Source organism: Jaculus jaculus (genome assembly GCF_020740685.1).
Source record: "Jaculus jaculus isolate mJacJac1 chromosome Y unlocalized genomic scaffold, mJacJac1.mat.Y.cur SUPER_Y_unloc_1, whole genome shotgun sequence".
In the NCBI taxonomy this organism is placed as follows: Eukaryota; Metazoa; Chordata; class Mammalia; order Rodentia; family Dipodidae; genus Jaculus; species Jaculus jaculus.
This window is the reverse complement of record NW_025423386.1, coordinates 1,685,737-1,692,280: the sequence shown is the minus strand read 5'-3', so window position 1 is coordinate 1,692,280 and position 6,544 is coordinate 1,685,737. Positions and strand designations below refer to the sequence as shown.

General features: G+C 37.3%; 1 non-coding gene across 1 annotated transcript; it reads right to left on the bottom strand.

Annotated features, from left to right (window-relative positions):
* Positions 1–5,023: 5,023 nt before the first annotated feature.
* On the bottom strand, positions 5,024–5,128 carry LOC123457162. The gene has a single exon (XR_006634928.1). It is a non-coding gene; the product is annotated as a U6 spliceosomal RNA (small nuclear RNA).
* Positions 5,129–6,544: the final 1,416 nt, after the last annotated feature.

Below are 6,544 nucleotides of genomic sequence, written 5' to 3'. Positions count from 1 at the left end.
ATTACCGATTAACATTTCTACTTTCACTTTCTCAGGATCAGTATTGTTCTAAAACATCATAAGCTGTTTCTACTCTACACCATCTAAAAACTGTTCTAGAGTTAATTTTTTATTCCTAGTAGAGTTATACATTTCCTCCATTGCCCTAATCATAGGAGAGGCACATTCAATACTCAAATTGTTTTTTGTACTCTGATTGCGTGCAAGATTAATAGTAAGTGTAGCGTAGAAACTAGCTGTTCTTTGACAAACAACTAGAAGGAAGCAGGAGAGAAACAGAACGCAGAAAACAGCTCATTGGCGCCAGCAATTAGGTCGTCGTGACTTCATGGGCAGCAGGAACCTTTACAGTAACCGACTGCCAAGCGGTCACCTGGGGCATCCCTCCGAGGAGTGCTGGCCCTCTGTCCTCAGCTCTCATCCAGTACAGAAGCATCTCTGCTTGCTACACAGGTGAGGTCGCCGTGGACGTGCCAAGGTCCCATCTGAATAAGATAAGCAGATTCTCCAATGGAGAGTGAAGTCAATGCCAGTTAAATAGGATAACTATTAATAACTTAGAGTTTGAGTTGCATGGACAGATTTTGGCCACTTCCACCTGGTATCTCATGTAGCGACTTCCAGCACTAGATGGGCTAATTATCTGAAGACTGGCTCTCCTATGGATTCCAATTAGGTCTCTCCATGGTTCCAGCTGACAGCAATTGGTGTCTTCAGCAGCAGGATCTTACCATTAACCTCTGGGGGGAGGGGGTTATTCAAGTGCGCTGTCAGAAGTCTGTCTTGTTTGTTTTGGGAGGTATAATAGGTCTTTCTAATCAACAACTCCTTGTGGATGTAGGCCACATCCTGGTACAGGGAATTACAGGTCAGCGCCAAAGGGGAAGAAAAAAAAAGAAAAATCCAGGGAAGAAAGAGAAACAATAGAAATTTGAGGTTAGGTTTCTTTTCACTCTCTTCAGTACCTTTTGATTCAGGTGGTCTATCTAAGTTTTGCTTGAGAGTTCCACCTTCTAGTCTGATTTCCAGCATTTAGGATTCTATGGGACCAGTTCAATTTGTCTTCAGGTTTTGAGTCCTCCCCCATTCTTTCCCTTACCTTAAGCCATACCCACCACTATTGTCCAAGCCTCAAGATGCTCTTCAGTCATGTAATCAATTTGACCTGTTTCATATTAGGAACTTCAGATGAGTGAGAACATGTGGTGGTTGTGTTGTTGTGATTGTGTGAGCCAGAAGTGACTAAGTATTTTCTCAATGAGGACAATCCCTACACTTACTCAAAAGTGTCTGTGACATCTATGTCTCCAATATGGTAATTCAGGACTGGAGAAATGGCTTAGTGGATAAAAGGATTTGTTTACAAAGACTGGAAATCTGGGTTTGATTCCCCAAGATTCATGTAATGGCAGGTGCAAAAAGTGGTAAATTTTGCTGGAGGTTGTTTTCAAGGCCAGATACCTTGGTGCACCCTTACACAGACACACAGACACACAGACACACAGACACACACACACACACACTACCTTTCTTTCTTACTTTCGTTTCTCCCTCTTCCTCTATGCCTATTCCTCTCTCAAACAAGCAATTTTTTTTTAAACTGGTGCAACTTAATACACTTGCTGGGAAAAGTTTACTAAGGCTATCTCTCAATACAGGTAATTCATACAGTGGACTAAGAGATATTACACTCAGTAGACATGTGGAGGGATTGTCTGATAAGAAGAGGTCTGGATAATGAGGGGTGAATCCTACCCCTAAATCATTTAGCTCTGGCTAGCATCTCCAAGTTCCAGAAATTGGTTGCAAGCCATTTTGTGATGTTGATCAAAGGGAACTATATGGTCCTCAAAGCCAGAAAGAGTTTTTGGTTTACTCCTTGGCATAGTTGCTGAAAGCTATTTGTCAAAAAGGGCAATTTCTTCTCTTCATGTAAGTCTTTTTCTTCTTTAAGCTAATTCCTGTACCTGCTGATCCACATGTCCTAAAGCTTTTCTCGGGTATAACAATTCCTGACCTTTCTGCTAAAGCCCATAAATTCCCATTCACAGTATGGGATATTCCTATACTTGCTACTCAGGGTCTGCTATGTCTATTTATTAATGAGGTTCAATGCAACACTTGCTGGACAGAGACGCAAAACACCATTTCTCATAGAGCCATTCCTGCATTTCCTCGTCAGTTGCCAACACAATTGCTGAAACAATTTCTCAGTGAGGACAATTTCTACCTTTGCTGACAGAGTCTATAACGTTAGTTCTCAAGAAGGGAAATTCGTACGGTTTATGAAGGCAATTTCCATACGTTTGCATCGCTAACTTTCTTTTTCTGAGATTTTTAAGGCTGTTTCTAAATGATGCAGTTCCAGCACTTGCTGAACCATGTCTACTAATGTTATTTTGCCATGGGGGACTTTGCAATATGTGAGGGGTCAGAAGGGGAATAAGGCTATGTCTGAATGAATGAAATCTTACCCTTGATGGTCAGAGCCCACTAAAGCTATTTCTCGATGTGGTAGCCCAAGATGACCTGGAATTCACTATGTAATCTCATGCTGGTCTTGAAGTCATAATGATTCTCCTGCCTCTGCCTCCCAAGTGCTAGGAATAGAGACATTCACAACTACAACCTGCCTTGAGTTATCTTTTATTTTTTTGAGGTATGGTCTCTCTCTAGCCCAGGCTAACCTGGAATTCACTATATAGTCTCAGGCTGGCCTCGAACTCATGGCAATCCTTCTACCTTTGCTTCCCAAGTGCACAGATTGAAGGCATGCGCCACCATGCCTGGCAGTTATCTTTTTGAATGCAGTAACATATGAAGTGTTAACCTCTTTGTCAGATAATCCATATACTTCCTTATTTTCAAAGAAAAAGGTGACAAAACATAGCTAATACTATTTATTCAAAAATCTGCATATTTTTCTACTTCAAAATTGACTTGATTTTATCACTTACTATTCCATCAACAAATATAGCTTTCCAAAACAAGAAGGCAAAGAAAACCATATTCAACTTCTGACAAAGACTCTGAGGTAGGCCTGTTCATCTAAGTCCCAGTAGTAGATTTATTTATTCAGAATACATTGACAGGTATTTGAAATGAAGCCATTTAATGACAAAGAGAGCCATTAATACTAAAAAAACAATCAAATGCAAACAGCAATGAATAATAGAAGTGTGAGATCCTGTGTATATAGTGATGTCCCAAACTCACACTAATTATAAATATACCTAGGCCGCACATGGCAAAGATAAGTCCCATTGACATATTGTACATATGCTGTCCATGTGATGTCAGTATTCACAAGAGAATTAAAGTGTTTAATACTCATATTTTAGATTGTATTTTCTAATTACATTTAGTAATTTAGCGTTCATTTCAAGAAACTCAGTGTCTATCCTGAACTAATTTCATGTTGTGTGAATTATAAATATTGCAATAGTACATTCTTTATTTCATGCTTTTGTATGAATAGTTTCTGTTTTACTGATTTCAAATGACTTCACATGTTATTTACATTGAACATTACAAGAGTTGTGAGGGCCATTTTCTACTTACATAGTCAATATCTCTATTTAGCACAGGTGTCTGTAAAATACAACAAAGATAGAATAAAATGATATTTCATTCTCTTAATATCCAAGATCTTTAATCATAACTAACTCTGAATGAGAAATGACTATCAGAAGATGCAGGGATTTCTTTAAACTTTAATCTTTATGTTTCCATGGTAGCAGAAGAGTGATTCACCTGTCTTGGTGACATCCAGGATATTTTGATTTGACATTTTTTTCTCACTAGTCAGCTTGGCATACTCTTCTTGTGTCTCTTCACTTATAATGTGGCATTTCCCCTGCATTTCATGGGATGGAGATCAGAAAATATAACATTTAGAGTCCTTTCTAAACACAAAACCTATCCTAATTTGTAAAGTATGGATTGATCAAGCTTAATCTTCCAGTGGTATCTCACACCTTCTGTTCATTATCCCCTTCATGTTGGTAATGCTACCCAGCAAGGACAACTTTATGGGAGATTGATTCACACATTACGGATCATCTCATTTTTCTACACTTTGGAAAAATGACATGAAAGTAATTTCTTCTCTCATGTATGTTCTTCAAATGGAAAGGAATTCTGGATTGCACATATGGAATTTTATGATGATTAGATCTGAGTATATCTATTTTATCTTAGTCTGTGTTGTGGAATATAGTCTCTGTGCTTCTCGTATCAAAATATACAGAAAGGGAAATCACCAAAAGTGTTCATGTAGTCCATGAATTCTACTATAGTTTTTGTACGCAATATACCCTGATATTGTCACCCTCTTGTAAACATTGCTCCCCCTCCTCCCATATCTCCCTGTTCGCTGAATCTCTAATTCTTAATAAATCATTTCTAGTTATTGTGATGTCTCTATTTTCCCTCTTGTCTTCATTGTCAATAACAACAAACAAAAAGAATCAACAAAAGAGAGAATTACATATTTTTCATAAAGTTCTGGTATGGTTTCAAGACACATGGGAAGAGGCTAGATTGTGAAAAATAGGCATGCATACTCTCATCTCCAAAGTAAAGAGATGTATTTTCTCCAACACAGAATCAAATTGCATAACTTACACAATACTAGGAACACATCTTGAATTTCCCTTTCATTATAATAATAGTCAATTGTTAATATCATAGAAGTCGCTGAGACAAAATCCATTGAGAAGTAGTCCACCTTTGGGACTGAGAAGAAATATATGTTCAAGATCAGACAATACCATTTCTTCTACTTATTTGAGGTGCCTAAATTTTCTTTATTTAAAATATGGAACGCTTGGGCTGGAAAGATGGCTTAGTGGTTAAGATGTTTGCCTCTAGAGCCAATGGACCGACCCTGCTTTGATTCCCCAGCACTCACATAAGCCAGAGGTATGCGCTGGCACATGTGTCGGTGGTTTGTTTGCAGTGACTGGAGGCCCTGGGATGCCAATTCTCTCTTTACCTCTGTCTCAAATAAATAAAAATAAAACAAAATAGGGAAAACTTCAGGAAGTCGTTTGTCATCCCTGAACAGGGGCCATGTTTATGTAATCAGTATCATTCCAACTGTAGTAAAGGTACTACTGAAGTGAACAGTATCTTATTTTTGTCATCCCATTTTCAATGTAATCCTAAACCAAAACTGTGTCTCTAATTCAACACCCCCCAGATATCCTACCTACAAAAACATGAAACTGAATAATTATACTCATTGATTATTGTTATGATGTTAAGTCCCAGTTATTTTTTGCAGGTACATGAGCTACAGGTACTGGAGTGCCCATATTCTCTCTCTCTCTCTCTTTCTCAAATAAATTAAAAAAAAATAAAAGTTTTAACTGCTGAGTTCCTAAGAACAGCAGTGATATAAATAAAGTTGGGATGAACTTATTTGAATATATTGTACTACGTTTACCATTTAAAAATTGTCTGAGTAGACCATGTGCTTCATATATTTTATATTTTTAATTTTCAGATAAGAATTTGATGACAGCATAGAAAATATATCCAGAAAATGCACATATGTCATTTCTTTGCCTGAAAAAAACCGACATTCATCCAAACATGTAAAATATAGTTGGACATTGGACACTTAAAAGTAATGTTATTTATATATTTGAGAGAAAGTGAATGAAAGAGACAGAAGGATGAAAGGGTGTGTGTGTGTGTGTGAGAGAGAGAGAGAGAGAGAGAGAGAGAGAGAGAGAGAGAGAGAGCGGGAGATTGAGAATGGACATTCCATAGCATCCAACAATTGCAAATGAACTCCAGATATATCCACAACTCTTTGAGTCTGACTTTAAATGGGCAATGGGTAATCAAATTTGGGTCCTTAGGCTTTGTAGGCAAGAGCCTTAGCCCTTTAGCCATCTCTCCAACTCTACTTTAAAATATTTATTTATTTATTAGGCCAGATATAGTATTACACACCTTTAATCCCAGCAGTATTGAGGCAGTGGTAGGTGTAACACTGTGAGTTCAAAGCCACCATGAGAGTGTCTAGTAAATTCCAGGTCAGCCTGAGCTACAGTAAGATCCTACCTTAAAAAATCATTAATTTATTCATTTTCTTATTAATTTATTAATTTGAGAATGATAAAGTGAATAGGAAGAAGTTAGAGAAAATATGTTTGGGGAATGATTACTCTAAATATTGAAATTTTATACTAATCATTTAATTTCTAATGGTACATTTTCAATTTTCATTAAATTTGCAGTGATTTCATCATGTCCATAGATTTCCTACGAATTCTAATCAAGCACATCCCACAGCTTGAAAGCATGGAGGACATAAACCGCCATGTGTTCATCACATCCCATACCATAGTGACAACGCTAGAATATGATGTAAACCATAAATCCTGATGTCTCTGTATGAGTTTACATTATGAGGACTTGCATTATGCTTTTGCAACTGAGTGAAAACAATCTTAGGTTTTATATCATATGATTTCCCCACTATAGTATAGTGCTACAACACCAATGTCATTATCTATATTATCTATAACTT